We start from the raw sequence: 21,931 nt of genomic DNA, 5'->3' as shown, positions 1-21,931 counted from the left end.
AGGTTGGAATTGCAGGATTGTTGCAAACTCATGGTTTTCAATATATAAAAATAGACATAGAAATAAAGAAGTAAATTTGTATACATATATATGTATAAAATATGTATGCGACGGAAAAGATAACTCACAGAATGGGAGAAAATATTTGTAAATCATATATTTGAGACAAGTTAATATCCAAAATTCCTAAAGGACTCTTACAACCCTACACAAAAAAGACGGACCAATTAAAACATGAGCAAAAGCCAAAAAAATTAAATACTTAGGCATAAATTCAATAAAATATTTACAATATCTCTGTAAGTGAACTTACAAAGCTCTAATAAAAGGAATCAGAGAGGAACTAAATAAATGGAGGGATATCCCATATTTATGTATAGGAAGACTCAGTGTGCTCAAGATGTCAGTTATTCCCACCTTGATCTGTAGATTAAATGGCATCCCAGTCTAAATTGCATTATTTTGTGGATGTTGACAAAATGATTCTAGAGTTTATATGGGAAGGCAAAAGATCTGGAGTAGTCAATAAAATATTGAAGGAGAAGAACAATGTCAGAGGACCAAACCAACTTGACTTTAAGATTTATTGTAAAGCTACAGTAATCAAGAGAGTGTGGTCTGAGTGAAAGGACAAACAAATACATCAGTGGAACAGAATACAGAGCCCAGAAATAGACCCACACAAATATATAGTCAACTTATCTTTGATGAAGGCCAAACACAATACAACAGAGAAAAGATAATCTTTTCAATATATAGTTCTGGAACAAGAGGATACCCGCCTGCAGGAAAAAAAAAGAGAATCCAGGCACAGACCTTATAACCTTCAAGAAAATTAACTCACAATAGAGAATAGACCAAGATGTAAAATTCTAAACCATAAAACTCCTAGAAGATAACATGGAAGAAAATCTAGATAATCTTGGGTTTGGTGATAACTTTTTAGAAACAGTGCAAAAGGTAAAATCTATAAAAAATTGATAAGCTGGACTTTATTAAAAATAAAAACAGGTGGGGCACAGTGGCTCACGCCTGTAATCCCAGCACTTTGGGAGGCTGAGGCAGGTGGACCACGAGGTCAGGAGTTCAAGACCAGCCTTACCAATATGGTGGAACACTGTCTCTACTAAAAATACAAAAATTAGCCAGGCGCAGTGGTGCGTGCCTGTAGTCCCAGCTACTTGGGAGGCTGAGGCAGAAGAATTGCTTGAACCCAGAAGGCGGAGGTTGCAGTGAGCCAAGATCACGCCACTGCACTCCAGCCTGGGTGACAAAGCGAGATTCCACTTCAAAAAAATAATAAGTAAATAACTAAAAACTGCTCTGCGAAAGACGCTGTCAAGAGAATGAGAAGACAAGTACCAGGTAGGAGAAAATATTTATAAAAGACATATCTAATAAAGAACTCTTATTCAAAATACAAAAATAACTCTTACCAATAGAAAACAAGAAAAGCAACATAAGAAAATAATCTGATTAAAAAATGGGCAAAAGATCTGAACTGACGCCTCACCAAAGAAGATGGCAAATAAGGCATCGCAAATGGCTTTAAGCATATAAGTTTGACAAATGGCAAATAAGCATATAAAAATTCTCAACATCATGTCAATAGGCAGCTACAAATCAAAATAATGAGATGCCAATTAGAATGGTGGAAATCCCAAACACTGTCAACACCAAATGCTGGTGAGGATGTGGAGTAACAGGAAGTCTCATTCATTGCTGGGGCAATGCAAAATGGTATAGCCCCTTCAGCAGAGTTTGTTAGTTTCTTACAAAATTAAACCTACTATATGATCTATCAATCACACTCTTTGATATTTACCCAAACAAGTTGAAAGCTTACATTCACACAAAAACTTGCACATGAATACTTAGAGCAACTTTTTACTTATCGTCAAAACTTGGAAGCAATCAAGTTGTCCTCCAACAGGTGAATGAACAAATAAACTGTGGTATATCCAGACAATGAAATATTATTCAGTGCTAAAAAGAAATGAGTTATTTGAGCCATGAAAAGACAGGGAAACTTACATCCATATTAAGTGAAAGAAGCCAATCTGAAATGACATTCACTTATATGACATTCTGGAAAAGGCAAAACTATGGGGACAATTAGAAATTCAGTGGTTGCCAGAGCTTAGTGGGGAGGATGGAATGAAAAGGCAGAGCACAGAGGAGTTTTAAGGCAGTGAAGCTATTCTGTGTGAAACTATAATGGTGGATATAGGTCATTATACACTTGTCTAAACTCAAAAAAGTACACCACCAAGAGTGAATCTGTAAACTACGGACTTTGGTTGATAATGTTGTGTTCATGTAGCTTTATTCATTGTATTACTCCTGTGTCAGACTTTGATAGTCAGGGAGACTATGCATATGTGGGGGCAGGCAGTATATGGGAGCTTTCTGTTCTTTCTGCTCAACTTTTCTGTGAACCTAAAAGTTTATATTTATAATGTCACGTACAACCATTGAGAGGCAGTCTAGTCTAGTGGGGACTCCAAAGCCAGGTTGTCTAGGTGTGAATTCAGCTTTCCACTTGTTAGCTTCAGCAAGTCATTTATTTAATCTTTCTGTGCTTTCTTTACTATAGGTTAATTATAGTACCTGTCTAATAGAGTTGCCATGAAAGTGAAATGAATTAATGTATAAAAATTCATTGGCATGGAGCGTGGCATATACTAAATGCTCAATAAATGTTAGCAAACCAAAATTCTAATCTTACTTACCACCATCCTTAACATTAGCTACCCTTTAGCCTCACTCCTTCTGCTCTCCAAAATCCTCTTCAAGCTCAGACCCCATCCCATAAACTCTTTTTCTCTCTGTATTTTCTTCTTGCCATTAACATTTGTTTTGCTAGTAACATTTTGTTCTTCTCAAGGTAAACAACATGAGGCTGTTTGTCACTTTTCTTTTTTTCCTCATTTATTATGCTTCCTTCTTCACACAAACTGACACAGAATTTCTCTTAGCAGTAGAAGGAGGAATATGTGGCTATGAGAACTCAGAAACAGCATCTAGAAAAGTAACAATATCTATATTTGGTGTTAGGAAAATGGCTATGTTGATTTTGGTAATAGCTAACATATATTGAGTATCACTGTGTGCCAGGCACTGTGCTTAGGTGTTTTACATGTATTACCTCATTTAGTTCTCACATTAAATCCTGTGTTTTTCCAACTTTTCAAAATTTCTGCAATGAATATATTGCTTCTATAAGCTGAAAATTTTATTTGTAAATGTATATTCACAAAATAATAAATAGTCCCTGTTAAGATGAAAGTCATCAGTTTGACGAAGATTCTAGGAAGTACTCACTAATAATAAGTGAGATTTTGTTTAAAGGGTTGGGGATGCTTTACTTGGAAAGAAAGGGGATCCTGGAGTGCATTAGACGTGCTAGCTATTTTTACATATTTTAAAGATAGTTAGAAGAGGAATTTGACTTGGTTTCTTTGGCTTCAAAAAGTAAGGGAGAACTAATGATTAAAGGGAGGCAAGTTTTTGCTCAACTTAAGAATGCCCTTTCAGACAATTCTAACCCAAATGGCAATTATCTAAATCAACGACTAATTACAGATTTATGCATCCAGGGGAAGGCTGAACGAGGGGAAGCCTAAGGTCATTTTCAATTCTGAAATTGTGTTTATGTTAATGCAGATTAATCAGAGAGAAGAGCCAATGTCTTGTCTACCTTTTTTTGTTGAAAACAAACAAACCGTGATTGTATGTCAACTTTGGAAAAAAACAACGTAGTGTGGGTAAGTGAAGAATGATTGTGAATGGACTGCTTCAGTGCAATCGTAATATTGTTATCAGAAAATCAAAAGGCATAAAAAGCAAAAAGAAAACGGCTTATTTATGCAGCAATTCGAAAGATGACAGAACACAAACCTGATTTAAATGTTATTCACTCCCTCCCTCAGATTGGTCTGCACACCTCCTTCCTTTAATTTCCCGCACTCTCCTATGATCTTTTGCATAATTCACATTCTCTGCCACCCGTAAGCCACAGGCTTCCTTGCCCATTTGAATTGCTTTATTCCGTAAAGCAGAGACTTCTACTGGGGTTAACTTTGTTGAGCAACAGATCTACCCTAGATTCCGATTCACCTTCAGTCCCGTTTGCTGTAGGATACCAACCTCCCACTCACTGTGTCACGGCTCTCACACAATAGATTCCTTGTAGCCCCAACCCTTCTGTCCTCAGGTCTGATGGCTGCAAATCCTGGCAAAGCTGTGAAGCCCGCGCAGGGCACCTTCAGCGGCCTGGGCTGGGCCGGGCGCAGGGCTCCAGCCAGAGGGCGCCAGCGCCCACCAAGCGCAGAAGCCCGGGAGGACCATCCAGGGGCTCCCCGACATTTCCTCAGTTAGCCAGAGTCGGGGGGCTCAGACATCTGGTAAGAAGAGTCTTTCTCCCAGTACTCCCCCACCACAGTTTGCTTCTCTGCCCATTTCTTCTGGGCTGTCGCTGCCCCCTCACCCTCAGCTTAGTATGGGACCCCGAGGAGCCTCTCCCCGCTGAGGCCGGGACTCCTGCGGCCAGGCTCCCACGCCAGGTGCCCGGAGGCTCCTGCGCCCTCCCGGGCACCTGAAGTGGAAAGGAGGGGGTGCGGGGCTGAGGGCAGGGTGAGAGCCCCGGAGGTGCGGTGGGTAGGGGACTGGGGAGGGCGCCGGGTCAGGAGGGAGGAGATGAGAAGAGGCCAGACAGGGGCTTTCGGTTTCCCTGGGTCTGATTGGAGGTTGGCCCGATGAGTCGGAGCTGGGGACGCGCCCATCTCCGCCGGCTCCTGCGAGAGCCGCCGGCTCAGCCCCTCCCTGGAGCCGCTTTGTCCCGGGTGACGGCGGCGGAGGTTGCGGGGAGGAGCGGGCAGCAGGCAGAATCCCACTGACCCACGGCGGCAGAGAGAGGGAGGCGGGGCGCGCCGCGCCGCGTACGGCCCCACGCAAAGGCCCGCGGGCACCGCGCCGCCCCCACGCGCTCGCACCGGCGGGCAGGTGAGCAGGCAGCGCCGCGCGCTAGCAGCTGTCCCCCGCAGACGCCCCAGCCGCCGCCTCCGCCTCCGCCTCCGCCGGCGCATCGCGGACGCCCAGCAGGTCGGTTATGTAACCGCGCCGGCCAGGCTCGCCCAGGCACCCCGTCCCGCCGGGGCTGACAGCAGCCCCGGGGTCGTGCCGGGGGTCCGCGGCGGGGATCTGGTCTCCGGGCCGGGTCTGGGTGCAGGGCGGGGGCGGGGGCGGTGGCGGGGGTGGGGTTTGTCTCCAGATCTGTGGTCAGTCCCGGCTGCGGCCGTGGGGACGGAGATCTCCCGCGACCCCCCTCTAGGGGGCGCGGGTCCAAACGAGCCCCTTCCCCACTGCCCGTGGCCTGGGGGTTTGCCTTCCTGGAAGCAGCAGCAGGTGCATAAGTGAAGGAGCGAGGATGACGCCTGTGATCCCCGGGACTGAGGCTTAGAGAGGGGGCTAGAAGAGACTAACTGGATGCAGAGAGCAAAGAAGATCGAGAGATCCCTTCTTCCCAATGCAGAGGCTGGGGAGGGGGTAGGTGCACAGAGGTGCAGCGGGCTGAGAATTGTCCTGCTTGGGATTAGCGGCCTTGGGTCATCTAAAAATAACTTCAAGTTTGAAAAGTGAAATGGACTGGAGCGCAGTGTGCCGGGTTCGTCCTGCCTGTGGGATGCTTCGCTCCAGAAGTCACCAGAGGGAACAGGCAAATCCCAGCCGCCTGATCCCTCGGCCGCCTCCAGGTCTCGCTGGTTTCCAGGGTGCCTCGGTTTGCCTTTTAGTTAATGATTTATTCTTCGAGGTACTTCTGCCTATTTCTTATCCCAAAATGAATTACAGCAGAGTGCATGCTTTGAATCTTTCCTGTTTCTTACAATGGGATAGAGGTGTTCAACTACCAAATGAAGTTTTTTTTTAAGTCTCAGTTTAGTAAAAACAAGTTTCTGGGGTTCCTTTAATATGCATTCCCACAGTTTTCCACAATTGGAGATGAAGGGATGTCACAGCATTCCAGCTCACACTTCTCTCTCCCTTCAGCCAGAATTTCACTCAACTTATCATGCAGAGGGGAGGCTTTAGGAAATGTAGGACAACTTTAACAGTGCAACTCAAGTTTCACACCTTTGTTATCCTTTATTACATCAACTTCAAAACGAAGAACAAATGTACCACAAGGTACGACGCAGCACTTGCTAACCGGCCTCTGCATTCTGGGGGCACAGTGAAGTTGGAAATACCCAAAAGCTGGAAAGGATCAAGAGGCAGGTCAGCATTGACTGTCAACTAGGCAGGAGAGTGAGCATTAGGCTGCTTTTCAGTGTAGTCATTGATTTCCTTTAGCCTTAGAGCTATTATATTAAGTATGATCAGCCATTGAGTTCAATTAGTCTAAAATGTGAGTTGCACTTTGCATTCAAATCCACTGCAAATCAAATCAGCATTTACTGAGCATCTACTACCTGAGTCCAGTCCATAGAATTTTGTGAGGGAAAAGTGTTCTCATCTAAAGCTACATGATTCTGAGAGTTCTCAAAATGCTTAGTGTGTGCAGGTCCTCCAGAACTCACCTAAATTTGGGAGGGCATGACTCTTTCTCCAGTGATGAACGTGTAACAGACAGAAGTGGGAACTCGAGAGCTTTCTCATTTGCAAGTGCACATCACGGTGTTAAAAACCACTTGTGTAATCATTTGCAGACAGTCATACATATCACAAATTCTTTTTATTGAGACTAACATTGACAGTCACCGAGGTCTCATTTTCCTATTTTACCTTCTGTAGCATCCACTGGATCAATTCAATAATTATTTGTTGAGCACCTCCTGTGTGCTTTGTAGGTCCTGTGCCAGAGGCTAAAAGAATGAGGCCCATGCCTCCCAGAAATCAATTTAGCAGAAAAGGAGAAGAAAATAAATGGTAATGATACAACATCATTAGTGTTTAATGAAGGCAGAAACAAGTTTAATGGGAGCCAACAGAAGAAAGAGTGGAGGGAATCTGGAAGAGTTTAAAGAAGAGTTTACATTTGGTCTGGATCCCAATAGGTGGTAGGAGTTGTCTAGAGAAGGGGCTGGGTGTTCCACACTGAAGGAACAGCATACACACATGGCAGAAAGGTCACATTCAGAGGACACCTACATGTTCTGAGGGAAGACAGGAATGTTTAGAAAGGTTTCACTGAGGCTGGATTGTGAATATACCCTGCTAAGGAGGAGAAACCATGTGGCCCTTAATGGTAGGAATGATTTCATCTAACTTACATTTTGCAAAAGTGACTTTGGAGGCGTGAGGAGGTGGGGTTGCAAAAAGGAATGAGGAGACTTTAGACCATTGGAGTGGCACAGACCAAAACAAAACAAAACCCGCAAAACTTATGAAATGTGCCTGAACCAGATGGCCTGGAGGAAAGAGAAGAGATCTATACAGAGCCATTTCAGGGGGAGGATCAGTAGCACTGGTCACCAAGTGGATGGTGGTATGGAAGGAGAAGCTTAGATGTCTAGAGGATGGTCAGGCTTTTAACTGAGGGAGTAAATAAGAGGAGACTTGAGAAAGATGGAGAATTTTTATTTTGAACAACCAAATGAAAATGTTCAGTATGCACTTTTATTTTCAAATGTAATTTCTTCATTTCTGGTGCTAACCTTCTACTGATCTTACTTCTCTTCATTTCTGAGACTGTGTAAGGTTGCTTTTAGAGAAGAAGGAGAGACAAACTTAATAGCAGGAAGTTGTTTCTACCTTTATCCCCAAAAGTGGTAGTATGAACTGTTATTTGAACTACTACTAGTGGTAATAATGATAATGATAATATCTAACATTTATTCAGTGCTTACTACATACTGAACACAAGGAAGTTAGAACTGTACATGGTTTATCACATCTGATCTTCCCACTAACCTTATGAGGCAGGCACTGTTGTTATTCTCAGATGACTGACAAGAAAACCAAGGCAAAGAGAGGATATCTTGCGTGGGTCACACAGTTTGTAAGACGTGCACCTAGAATTGAAGCCCAGGCTCTGACCAGCATTCTGAATTACCAATGTGAATTAATAGCATTAAAATAATTCTTTTTTATCCTGGAATGTGTTTTTTGCCCTAGGTTTGGATATTTTTGGCTGATGCCACAAAAGAGAACTGGACTGAGTCAGGAGTCCTGGCTTTTGACTGGGCTCTACACCTGATTTGCTGTGTGATGTTTGCAAAGTCACATCCCATCTCAGGCTTTTGTTATTTTAAATCTGTATATTCATGGAACAAGAGGTCGGTTAGATGCTCTCTAGGGAGTGTGACATTCTGAAGTCTTGCTGTTTGCTTTCTCAAATTCTCTGCTACTAGAACTATTGGTTTGGGTTAAGGTCGTACCTGTCTGGTCACTTAGAGGATAGAAATACTTCAAAGAGGATTAACACAAACGGTGGCTTCTCCTTAATAGTTTGGTGTGAACTGATCCATTTTACAGAGCTAATGGGAGTGCCTGAGGTTGGGGAAGCATGGTCCTGGAAGGGGAACCCTGCCTGCCTGGGCACTAAAGTAGAGGAATCTCCATGGTCACTTACCAGTTTCTTTTCTTTAGACATGTTACTTTAACTCTATGAGAGTTTCCTCATGTCTGAGAAACTGCGGCAATTAATGCATATATTGTGAGATTATTGTGAGGATTGAAGCAGTACTATAAACCAGGCACCACATATAAGTCCGTCTCAGTGAAGGTGCTCAGGAAATGGAGGTCCCACCCTTTGCCGCCAGGGTAAACGACATGCAGAAAGGGAAAGGTAGAGTGTTTCTGAAGACAAAGTTTCCTACTTCATAGCTTTGATAGGGGCCACCTCTTAGTTGAGTATCATCTATTTATCTAAGAAAGAAGTGTATGTTGGTAGTATAAAAACACACAGCACATTAAATAACTTCCAAAATGTGCATCTCTCAAGTATTCATTAATAGGTTACCTTCTTAGAGATAAAGAAGCATCAACATTCCACAACACAGAGTTTTCAATTCTTCTTTTGCCAGCTTATAAGGAGGCCAATGTTGCTGTAAATAAAGAATAGTATTGCCAAGGTTGGTCATACTGGATTCTATTATTATGGCATAGAATAGAGAGGGAACAGGAAGATTTTCTGTTCTGTGTGTGTCTGTGCACAGATATGTGCTTTGTCTTCCTGAAGAGTTTTCTGCCTCTGCCTATAAAGTGTTCACTGTTCTTGCGTCTTTTCGCTTGTTAACAACTCTAGGTGTCATATACTGTAAGTTAAATTAATTAGTTGAGGAATATTTTTAAAGATGGAAGCAGCTTTAAACTCAATGGAAACTTCAAAAATCCCTTAAAAATGATAAAGTGAGTGACCATGAATGGTACTTTCCAGAAGTTAAAGAAATGCTTCCAAATACAGCTCAAACTCCCTGCAGTTCAGAATGCCCACAGAAAATATTCTTTATAGTATGGATGTAAACAGCCTTATTTTCATATCTGATCTTCTATATTCAACTTACTGTAAGACAAGGGATGAAATTTTGGAATCCTAAGCTTTGGAATGTATGCATAAAAAGACATTGTAATGGTAGCTATTGGACCAAAAAAATGTATTATTTTAGAGCTCGGTCCTAGATTTTATTACTGTTGTTAGTTCTTTGTGGGAATAATTGCTTTATTATATCATGTAACTGAGATTTCCCTGTTCCAAAATATTATAATTTCTCTGAAGACTCGGGCCATGCCTTAGTACTTCTCATACAGTGTTGGGAATGAAGTATAAAGAACATGGACTTGGCATGAAAAAGCCTGGATCTCAATCCTGGTGCTGTCATTTCCCTGCTATGTGACCTTGAGCTTCCCATTGACCTAACAGTCATAGGAACTGGCATTTGTTGAATGCTGCCCCTGTTCCAGATGCTTTGCTCAGCATGGTACATACGTTGTCTCATTTAATCTTTACAACAACTCCACAAGGTGGGTATTATCATCACTATTTACAGAAAAGCACACCCTGAGGATCAGGGGGAATAAGCCACTCAGTGCCGGTTCTCTGAGTTGCAGTTTTCTTATCTGTACAATTAGGAAAATAATACCTAATCTCCCCACTTTACAGAGGTGTGAGGGTGATGTACTATGAGTTTGTGAATGTGCACAGAAAAATGGAATGCTCTGCACAGATGTTGAGGATGATTGTCACAATAGGGACCTACTAATAACAAGAAATCAATTATAGGTTGGCCTGGTATAGTACCATGGCTGTGAGAAGAAAGATGTCCAATGCATATAAAATACATTTATATAATGCATTAAGAATGTTGTGGCCGGGCGCGGTGGCTCACGCCTGTAATCCCAGCACTTTGGGAGGCCGAGGCGGGCGGATCACGAGGTCAGGAGATCGAGACCATCCTGGCTAACACGGTGAAACCCCGTCTGTACTAAAAATACAAAAAAATTAGCCGGGCGTGGTAGCGGGCGCCTGTAGTCCCAGCTACTCGGGAGGCTGAGGCAGGAGAATGGCGTGAACCCGGGAGGCGGAGCTTGCAGTGAGCCGAGATCGCGCCACTGCACTCCAGCCTGGGCGACAGAGCGAGACTCCGTCTCAAAAAAAAAAAAAAAAAAAAAAAAAAAAGAATGTTGTATTTCCTTGCCCTGTTCTTTGGTACAAATAGCTTGTTTTTTTGGGGGGTAACTTATTTGTTGTCAGTACCAATGTGGGTCAGGTCAGGCCAGGGCTGATCAGGACATGGAACTGGGTCCAGCTGGTGAAGGGGGAAGGAGACTGTGGTTTGAAGAGAAGAGGTACTGCCAGAGGGGTGTTTTAGTATAAACAGAGAAGGGTGAAAGTCAAAGCCAAGGTCGAGGAAAGGATAGGCATGATGTGGAGTGCAAGAAGGAGTCATCATCAGGGTTTACATCAAGTGTGAGTGGCAGGCAGAACATGGAGTCTGCTCATGAAGGCTAGAAATATTTTCCAGTGTCTGCTTAGGCATGTCCACTCAGCAGGAAAACAGGGACCCTCTGCCCTGAAGTTTTAATGTTTTTTTTTTTTCTTGGACATATGTGCTTTCTAGAAAAACTTTGGAAAACACAGGAAAGTATAAAAAGAATTAAAATAACACATATTACCATGAGCAATTGACAATTACTGTAAACATATTGATGTACTTTTCACTTTTTATATGCATATTTTTATAGAAATGGAATTATAACTGTGTACAGAATTTTGCATTCTGTGCATTTCACTGAAAATTTAAAATAACTTTCATATGAAGCCAATAATCTTTTTGAATATTTTTCTCATTAGCTGCATAGCATTTCCACGCATAATTTTATCATAATTCATTTACACTTTCCTCTATTGTTGAACATTCAGATGGTTCCCAATTATTTAAGATATCATATATACTACCTTGATAAACATCTTTGAGCACAATTTTTTTCTATGTTTTGGATTATTTTCTTAGGACAGATTGTTAGAAGTGGGACTATTGGCTCAAACAGATAGACCTTCTTAAAGCTTTCTCTGTATACTGACATTGCTTTTAATTGTTTTTTTAGCGGGTTATACTAATGAACTTTCCCACAAGCAATGCAGGAGAATACAGATGTCACCTCTGTCCTTCTTGTAAGCACTCTTTTTGGTGAAGATAAGGGCTTGATGGTGTTAGTGCTTTCCAGAGATAGCCCCTACCCTGGAAATATTCATGCCTAACAATTGGTTCTAGGAAGTTAGGCTTTCTTTTAGGGAGTTGAAGATGAGTGGGTGGGGATCTGGTAGATTCAGCATACATGAGTGTTTGTAGGAAAGTTGATTTCTGTGGATGGCTTCTCTTCTGATGTTTCTGTTATCAGTGGCCTGGCCTATGGATACAGCAGCCTCAGTGAGACCTGACTGCTGACAGCTGTCATCACAGCCTGCTGATCTGCTAACGCGGACTTATGCTAAGTAGAATAGAACAAACTCTGCTTATGTGAGAACTGCTTCAGTTTGCTTCTTCTGGCTTCTCAATTCAGCAAAAACAGTTTATAAATCCTGAAAAGTTATCCTGAAAGATATTGACAGCAAATATGGGCACTTATTTGCATTAGTTCTGTTGTTGCTTTAGCTGGTTTTGACCAGCTCCCCTTCTGCTTTTGGGCAAGCTTCAGACAGGCAGGTCTTTGTTCACCTACTCAATGAGACACGACGCAGAGAAAACCATTTTGAATAAATCACTAAGAAAACCGTTGGAATCTTCTTAAAAATCACTTAAATGGTCATTTTTCTAATTTGATGACTATTCAAATTAGTCTTTTCAAAGAAAAAAAGGCTCTACATTTACTATTAGGCTACCATATCAATTATAGTATTTTGATTATATTGACCAATTTATTGAGGTAAACAGCCAATTTGAATTATTTTCCCCCATAAATTTGTCTGAAAGTCAGGCTAGATTAATTTAATTGATTATTTATTTTGACTTCTGTAACTATTAAAGCTAAAAGTCCAGTATCTGGCCAAGACAAATCAATGCTCAGTTTATACTTCTCTTATGAGGTTTAATAATTTATCAAGAAAGAAATTATTTATTTGATTACAGATATCAGCACCTGAATTTTGAAATAGCAATGTAAATTCAGATAAATTAATGGTGGTTCAAACAAAATTTTATTTGCTCAACAGCAAAATTTCTTAGCCTTGACAAGTGAAAACTAATAATTCGTGAATATGTTACTTTTGTCCTGCTGTGGGCATTAATATTTATTTGATCTTTTATGACATACAAGCAACTATTTATTTTAAAAAGTGTCACATTTTGGTCAGGAAAGATATTTAGCAACTGGCATATCACAAAATGTGTTTTTTTGGTAGCTTTTATTTTCTTATTTCTCTGTCTCTTGGTGACTTCTGTTCTGCCCATTACACTTCAAAATTTGACAAGGTAAACAAAAAAAATTTGACAAGGTGACATTTAGGTGATGCTGAGTTGAATTACTTGCTCAGTCAGATTTTCAAAGGCTGACCTTCTGACCTTGTGTCTAAGTGCCACAACACATGAACACTGTGGGGATTCTTGGCTTGCACCCTGGATGCTGGTTTGGTTTCAACCTCCTGAGATATCATGGGTGGGGAGAGGAGATTTCCTTCCCATTCTGTTTGTAATCACACTGGGAGGTTCAGTGTCTTTTGTTTTGGAAGGTTAAGAGGGCTATCATAGCCCCTACGTGTATGCAGACTGATTTGGAAGGGTCAGCTCCAGGTGGAGGTGAGATGGAATGGTAAACCTGAAGAGCTTCCTGTGGCTCCTCTGGATCTAAATTACCTTCATTGAGCCAACAACTACTTCCTTCAGGCTGTATGAAAACTGCTGAGATACTTAAAGTGGAAACTAAGGACATTAAGAAACTTAGAATGTCTCTAGATGGGATCACTTATGTTCTAGTGTAATTTTCGATAGCTTACATGGGACATGGGGCAGTCCACAGTGTGCTTGTGGGGAAACCTAGGTGAGCGGTTTCCCCTGTGCTCCTTCCTACCAGACAGCTCCCAGGAAGCCATATGGCAAGCACTGAAGGGAATGACCATGTATGATTCATGGAATGACCTTTAGGGTCTCCAAAAGTAGAATGCCCAAATGTGGCAGCTCCTCATAATGCTTTCAGTTTCGTTCCTTAAAATAGCCTTTAAAATCTTATGCTTATACAAAGATGACTATTTATCAGAAGACTTTTGTCTTGGGTGATAAAGATTAAACATATGCCATGCTTTTGGTGCTTTTTACCCTTCATTTAGCCTCTTCCTCTTAGCTCAACCATTATGATGTCCTCACAACCTCTCCTGGCTATTGGCTTGCAGTTCAAGCCAAGGTGTGATACTATGAGAAGGTTATTTTATCTGAGTAAAATTAGAAATATCTTAATGGATATTCATGAAAACTAATCCTAGGTAATTTTATGACAGTATAACTTTCAAGGGCATATCTTATAGGAAAGAAAATCCAAATAATAATGCAGGTTAGAGACCTTTACCTAACTGGTGTTTGGGACCCATTTCCATTTATCTGGGAGCCTGACATGGTGGATTTCCCAACAGACCACAACAGCACTCATGCCCCATTTCCAAAAACACAATCCCAGATCATGGCAGAATCCTCCCTTTCACTGTTTAAGGACTTAACCTTTAGCCTCTGTTTTCATTCTTCTTCTCTCACCTCTCTCAATGATCCTAGGGCTTGAAAACAAAGAGATATTATTCCTTTTCCAAAAAAGGGGACTGGTATTCAGATGGCAGAATATATACACATAGCTAAAGGATATTAAATTTAATATCCTTTAATATTAAATTAATATTATTTTTAATATTAAAAATGTATTAGTCATTTGAGGTCAGTTGATGAGCATCTAACCTTGGTTCTTTATCTAGAAATGGTTTTTATCTAGAAATGGTTCATAATCTAGTTTGGTGAGAGCTTATCTTTAAGATAACAGTTTTTTCCCCAAGTGTTTTTTACTCAGTTTTTATTACTCCTTTTTGGATCAGCCAGTCCTTTCAGTGATTTTCCAAAGTATCAAAATTATGCCTCTTCTTGCTTTTAGATTTTTTCCTATTGAGATATTTATATGCAGCCTTTATGGTATCCTAATCATTGCTTAAACACACCATTTCTATACCTCTTTCTTTATCCTAGGGTTGGTTTATGCTAATATCGAGATGAAGTTATTCTCAAATTGTAGAGTTTCTGTCATTCATATCTATTGTCAATCATGGCAATGTAAGTGCTGCCAAATATATGCATTTTTTTCCTAGTTGCAAATTGACTTTTTATGGCTACTTATTAGAGAACCCCAGGAGGCCAATAGTAATAATTGAGACACAGCTGCAAGAGACCAGATATTACTTCTTCAGCTTCCTATTCTAACAAATAATGCACCACCAAGTTGTTTATAAATAAATCAAAAGTCTTTGTAACAAATTACAAACTAAGAAGCAAATGCATACAATTTTCAGATATGAAGAGTTATAGAAATGTGATATATAATAATAATCAGAGTAAGAATTGTTTTACTAATGAGAACCAATTTAGAGAACACTGCAACTATATAAAATTATAATTGGATTTTCTCCCATCTCTATTTCTTGAAATTCAAGTCTTTCTTCAAATTCCATCTCTTTTATATTTCTTCAATTCCTGAGCCCTCAGAAGAGCCATCACTCTTTGTTGAACCTGCATTTATGGCACATCCATAGATAACCTATATATCTTATTCACTCATATATTTCATTAATTCATTTACCTCTACTATGAATCAGGTGTGCTGACCACTAGGGTATAAAAACCGGTAAGACATAATCCCCATCTTTAGGGAAATTAGAGTTCAGTAGACTTTAAGTTTCTTACTTGTTTATCTACACCTCCCTGTAGACAGTAAGTGCCCCCAGGGTGAAGACTGCACCTACTCATTCATTGCCACGGCCCCTGCTACACTCATCACTATGGCTTGCATATGGCGGGCACTCAGTCAGTGGTAAAATGAACTGACTATCCATCATATTTATTCTAAATAATTCAGAAACACGAACTTGAAGATATCAACACCTTCAAATGTCTTTAAAGCCTTTGTTCTCTTCACACAATTATTAACTATAAAAACAAGTGGCCGGGCGCAGTGGCTCACGCCTGTAATCCCAGCACTTTGGGAGGCCGAGGCGGGCGTATCACGAGGTCGGGAGATCCAGACCATCCTGGCTAACACAGTGAAACCCTGTCTCTACTAAAACAAAAAATCAGCCGGGTATGGTGATGGGTGCCTGTAATCTCAGCTACTCAGGAGCCTGAGGCAGGAGAATGGCGTGAACCCGGGAGGCAGAGCTTGCAGTGAGCTGAGATCGCGCCCCTGCACTCCAGCCTGGGTGACAGATTGAAGACTCCGTCTCAAAAAAAAAAAAAAAAGTAACTCTACATGATAAGTTTGTCTAGTTTCATTTTGCGTGGGTGAATAGGTTTCTTTTTTCCAGAATGTGACCTAGTACCACATCTCTGTGACATAACAAAGCACCAGATATGACTGAGAGCAGTGTCTGAATTTTTTATAGGCAGACGTATTAAATGCTTCTTCTGTCTGAAACTCAAATTATTTTGAAATGCTTCTGTTTTGGTAAGATAGTGCATTCTTTCTTCTTTTGTGGAACTTGGATACAAAGCAACTGAACAGGAATAATTGTGGATATTTATTGAGGACCTATTAAGCACCAAGCACTGGCTAAAGACCCCACATGTTATCACATATTGTCCTCTCGACAAACCTGTGAGGTAAGTTCTGTTTTCATCCTGCTGTTCTTTAGATGAGGAAACTGAGGATCAGGAAGGTTGAGTTACTCTCCTATAATTATACTGGTAATAAGTGGGAAGCCCAGACTCACCAATGGTCTCTTTGTCACCACAGCCCACCATTCTTTGTCAAAGTGGGATTTGTAAAGGCATTTGTGGGGCCCGCTGTATAATTTATAATACTGCTGCATGGTTTTGGTGCCTGAATTTGTGTTTTTTACTTGCAATCCAGTTTGTCCAATGCTATTTTAGTAGCCGTGGGCTTATGGGAATGAACAATGGACTTATGTAATTTGCCTCAAGTGAAGGCTATATGACTGCATGGCACACTGGTCCAGTATGTTTAGTTTTGCTGTGGATAAAGAAATGTGGCCGGGCACGGTGGCTCACACCTGTAATCCCAGCACTTTGGGAGGCTGAAGTGGGCGGATCATGAGGTTAGGAGATCAAGGACATCCTGCCCAACATGGTGAAACCCCATCGTTACTAAAAATACAAAAATTAGCCAGGCATGGAGGTGAGTGCCTGTAGTCCCAGCTACTCAGGAGGCTGAGGCAGGAGAATTGCTTGAACCCAGGAGGCAGAGGCTGCAGTGAGCTCACGCCACTGCACTCTAGCCTGGGTGACAGAGTGAGACTCTATCTCAAAAAAAAAAAAAAAAGAAAAGAAATGTGAGACAGACCCTACTGCACGGCAGGTAGTGGTGGGAGCATTCCGAATCCCAAGACACCTGTGTTGAGGTTTTCAATATCATAGCCATAATGAAAATGGAGGGTTACTTTTAGGAAAACATCATCATCTGAATATTAAGTAAATGTTCATTTGAATGGAATTGGTGTTACATTTTTGTGGGTATTTGGTTAAAACTTTTAGTTGGCATTTGATGATTTTAGAGGAGCTGAAACTATAAGAATTTTTATGTTTGTATATATTTAAGTATCATTACAGTAAAAGCCATGTAAGTCAAAATTGGGAAAGGAAGCATTCTAAATTGTTTTTCCTGAAAAGGATGCTCTGTACTCAGTTTTTCAAAATCGAGCATACTGAATTTTTCTGCAATACCTAATGAAAATCTTCGATGCAAAAAAATGATTTCACACCCATCAGGGGTCTGGCCTGCCCACTGTAGGTCTTTCTTGAGAGATAAGTCACTGATATTTCCTTTGAACCTGTAAATATTATCTGGGACAGTAAAGGTCTGACCTTGGGTGAAACTCTCCATTGCTGAGGTTCTCTAATGCACCTTCTATTGGCCCTGTTCTGTCAAGATGCTTGTAGATTCTTTGTCATCCTTTGTCCTGATTCTGATAACTCACAGTTGTATAGACATCGCCAATTGTTTATAATCGTTTTCTTATCACCACCATAAAGATTTGTGAATTTGGGCTAGGAAGTAGTACCAGCCTCACTTAAGCAGAGAAGATAATGACAATATACTGGAATTTTAAAAGCTTCTGGCTTAAAAGACCTCTCAGTCTGTCCAAAATGACTACATTAGTTACTTTTGAGTAAAGAAAAAGCAAGTCCCTGTTAAATGCAGACATGGGAAGAGGAGGTAGTATCTGACAGCATATTTATCCTTAGTTCTTCGGTGTTGCTTATGATGAATTTCCAGTAAGACTTTGGAGCACTAGAATGGAGGACAGTGAGGTCTGATGGAAAGGGAGGAGAAGCTCATTGTATAGCATGTGGACATAGACATGTGTTGGGACTTATGAGTGAAGAAGGAGGAAACCAGGAAGGAAAGGCTAGCTTAAGAGCAGTGCCAATCTTGGGTAGCCCAGGGCCATATTGTAAAAGAGGGGACTTTTTTTTTTCTGTGCATAATGTACTTTTCTTCTGTTATTTACAATTTCAATAAAGGTTTTCTATTTTAATAAAATATGTAGAAATGTGTTATAGGTGTTTGTTGTTGTTATTATATCACTATCATTGTTATTATTTTCCAACAGCCTGCATGATACAGAGAGATTATCACTGGGTGCATGGAGTGGGAAATTCAAACAGCTGGGCTAGATGGGCTGTGATTTTCTTGTGAGAGATTGGGCTTTCCCTTAGTAACACTTTGGCCTCAGTTTTCTAGTTTACGTCATTAAAGTATTGGGCAAAATGATCACTGGAGTTGCTGCCAGCTCTTTCATTCTTTGTATCTTCTAGTCTTTGCAAGAAATCATCATAGCATCCTTGGAATATTTCATGAAAATGACCGATGGTAGCTGTGATTATTATTTTAATGCTCATCTTTCATGCAGAGCTATTCTTAGTTAAAGACTATGGAAATACTTACTTTTGTCATCTTCAGTGAGAGAGGTATTTGATAGCTTTTCAGGGCATACTTAAGATTGAGCCACCAGCTGATCAAACATTTGCATATACTTAGAGTTAGCCATTTTATGGTAGGAGCTTTTCTGTTCCTTTCTCTGAGTTTGCTTTTAATTATACTGCCTTCTGCCAGGGTACTTCCACCCTAGAGATGGCAAGATGGATGTGTCTTACATCCTTGCTGGGTCTTCAACTGACAGAGGGGAGAAAAGGATGGCATCGATTTTTGTAGGAATTGGTAACTTGACATTATTTTTATACTTTGTTACAACTCTGAGTGTATTGTCTGGCAAATCTCTTTTCATTAGATAATATTTGCATTAATAGGTAACATCTAGAACCTATTTTGTGCAAGGTATTATTTTAAACATTTTACTCATAAAATGACATCTGATCCTCATAATATCTTCCTCCACATTTGACAGATGAGGAAACTGAGGCACAAAAAAGTTAAATAGCTTGCCAAAGCCCCACAGCTGATAAGTGGCACAGCTGGAATTCAAAGCCAGGCATCAGCACACAACATCTGTGGTTTTTATACAATTTGATTCTAGCTTTTATGTGTTACCCAAAAATGTTAGACTCAATTTTATCATTTTTATAAATTGAGCCTTGAAGAGCTCACCAATAATTTTATCCTAAAAATGGATCAGCTCATATGTTTTGCCCCTGCTTTTCTGTTTTTCACTTTTTGTGTCAGGTAAATAAGCTGTTAGAAACCAACAGAGTCCATGTATCATTAAGTACCAGAGTTGGAGAGGGAGAAGGGGAGGATTCTAAAGGACATGACGAACAGCCAGATAAAGAGTTACATAGAGTGAGGTTTAGAAGGGCCCTAAATGCAGGAGCTTCTGTCCCCCTGCAAGTTGAGATGTGCCAGCCTCCTGGCCCATGCTTGTATTCAGGAACCTGGAAGCAATCCAAACTCTGTTCTTTTATGTTTTTTTGGAGGATTCATCATTCAGGTATGATTGATTACATGATTGACCACTGGTGATCAACCCAACCTTCAGTTCCTTTCTTTTCCTTTGAGGTCAGAGTTGGGGGACCGAAAGTTTTAACCCTTTAATCTCACAGTTGGCTCACCCTGGCAACCAGCGCCTCATCTTGCAGTTATCTAGGGGCTTTCCAAAAATCTCCTGACTGAAAGGGGCTTGCAATGAGTAAGAGAAGACACGTTCATCTTTCTTGCTGTGTAACTGCTGTAAGCTGTTTTAAAAACCTAGAACAAAAGACAAAATATTTTCACAAAAGATACTCCTATTACTCCTATCACTCTAATCATTTAGGAAATTACAAGGATTTCAGGAGCTGTGAGCCAGGAACCTTGGACAAAGACAAAAATATATGTTTCCTTTTATATCACAATATCACAGCATGATACAAAGAAACTTCCACCTTCAGGATTCTATCTAAGAGAGCTGGCACCATGTTTTGTTACTCACCACTATGTCCTTCATGACTAAGCATCTTGCATGTAACAAGCACTCGTGAAGTATTATTGAAATTTTTGAATAGATTGGATGACCGTTGATAGCATTCTAATTATGTTATTAATATTCAGTGGATTATTTTTTACCTAACCATAAAAATAATGCTACATAGCTTTATGGATTATTTGTTTCACTTCATGCATGCCAATTTACCAAAAAATATTGCCTTCATTATTTTGGCCTAGTGGGATGGAAACATCAAGATTCAGGGGGTCTTCATTCTCGTTCTGATTCTGCTGTGCTAGCTATGAGACATTGAGCAACTGAGCTTCAGTTTTCTACTCTGTAAAATAGGGATTATAATAACTGCCCTGGTGATCTCACAAGGCTTGTGGAGGGTCAGATGGCATAAAAGCTTAGGTGACAAAAGATGAAAGGCATTACTATTCCCAGCATCACCCACTAGTGCATTCCCATTATCTACTACCCCTTCTTCACCAGTGTTACTTAGTCCACCTGCATGTTCCATCTTTGGCTTCAAATTTTAAAAAAGAGTCCATGAGAATGTCTGTTAAATGAACACTGGAAAAGAGAAAGAAGACCCATTATGGGTGATTCATGACATCACCATTTGACCCTGAAAGCTGTGAGGGCAGGGATCATGGTTGTTCAATTTGCTTTGTTTTGTTTATCAAGAGCATGGTAGACCCTCCATGATTGTTTCTTGAATGAATAAACATAACTCCTGACTTCCAGTATTAGATCATAGAGTCGAGTAGCCATTCTGTGCTCCATAAGGGTGGAAGCAGCAGTCACCATCAGATGCTGGAGAGTACAGCATTTCAACTGCTCTGCTTAACATAATACAGATACCAACCTGTGCGGAGGGAGAGAAGTGACTATAGAGAAATAATTTCAAGTTGAAATAGCTAAAGAATATTGGAATTATAGCTTTTCTGTTTGTTTGGAAAGAATTGAAGCCTTGGAAAATCCTTCTTCACTTCCCTTCAAGTGTCTTGACATTGGAGAAGAGGGTGAAGCAGCTCATCTCCTCACAGCCTGCTCATATCTCCTTTCTACAATAAGCACTTACCTCCCTCCTCCCTGCTTTGCAATGGACATAACAATTCACTGCCTACCTGAAGTTAAAAAATGGAATTGCTGCTCTGTATGGCCAATAAATTAGCCTAGAGAGCATGACTTTCACCTACCAGAAGCTTGCTCAAGTGGGCATTTCTTGAAAACAGCAATGGCTTCTGCTGTTGAAGCAGAGGATGGCAACATGCAGCTATTAGAGGGTTTCTCCCCTCCGTAACCAATAGTTATAGAGCCCTGAGTCATGTTCAGAAGGACCTCACCTCCAAACTAATTTCCAAGTGACCAGGAATCAACAGCTGGTCATCAGCTTCCCTCTAAGATGTGTGCTGCTGGGTTCCAGGGATGAAATGTGGGCCCAAATTGTGTTCATCCCGTGGCAAATGGGGCCCTTCTTTGTCAGGACATGGACTGAAGCAGAGGTAAAAGAAATATTTAGAACAAAACGAGTTTGGGCATAATGATATTAAGTGCAAAGGGGCGGTGGGGGCGGAGGCTGGAATGCTAAAACCAAGAGCAGCTCTCTCTGTATTCTCAGGCAGGTTTTGAGATTACTCAAAAATGAACGACACAGATGCTTTTCAGGGCTTTCTGAGCACTTTCTGAATATTGCTTTAACATAAACTTCAATGAAATAAAAGGCTTCCAGATATTAATCTAGACCAAGAGGAAACATCTTCAGAGCTTCTGGGATATTCTTATACAGAAAAATTTAAAAACTCATTTTAATCCAGTATTTCTTAAAAATTGAACAATGTCACAAAATACTTCAATAAATATTTG

At 40.7% G+C, this 21,931-nt stretch overlaps 1 protein-coding gene and 1 long non-coding RNA gene across 4 annotated transcripts in view; one reads left to right on the top strand and one right to left on the bottom strand.

Annotated features, from left to right (window-relative positions):
- LOC130541589 (uncharacterized) overlaps positions 1-4,224 on the bottom strand; it is a 42,004-nt gene extending 37,780 nt beyond the window's left edge. The window contains exon 1 of the long non-coding RNA XR_008955666.2: positions 4,150-4,224. This is a non-coding gene — a long non-coding RNA (uncharacterized LOC130541589). The remainder of the gene's footprint in view (positions 1-4,149) is intronic.
- Positions 4,225-4,273: 49 nt separating this feature from the next.
- Positions 4,274-21,931, top strand: part of RCAN2 (regulator of calcineurin 2) — a 273,184-nt gene continuing 255,526 nt past the window's right edge. The window contains exon 1 of one of the 3 annotated variants that reach the window (XM_008958687.5): positions 4,274-4,406. The gene's annotated coding sequence lies outside the window, so the exon portion shown is untranslated. Of the gene's footprint in view, positions 4,407-4,721; positions 5,104-21,931 lie in introns of those variants that run through there. The other 2 variants (XM_034962208.3, XM_055113663.2) reach the window with 2 other exon arrangements.

This window comes from Pan paniscus, chromosome 5, assembly GCF_029289425.2.
Source record: "Pan paniscus chromosome 5, NHGRI_mPanPan1-v2.0_pri, whole genome shotgun sequence".
Lineage (NCBI taxonomy): Eukaryota > Metazoa > Chordata > Mammalia > Primates > Hominidae > Pan > Pan paniscus.
This window is presented reverse-complemented; position numbering and strand designations above follow the sequence as displayed.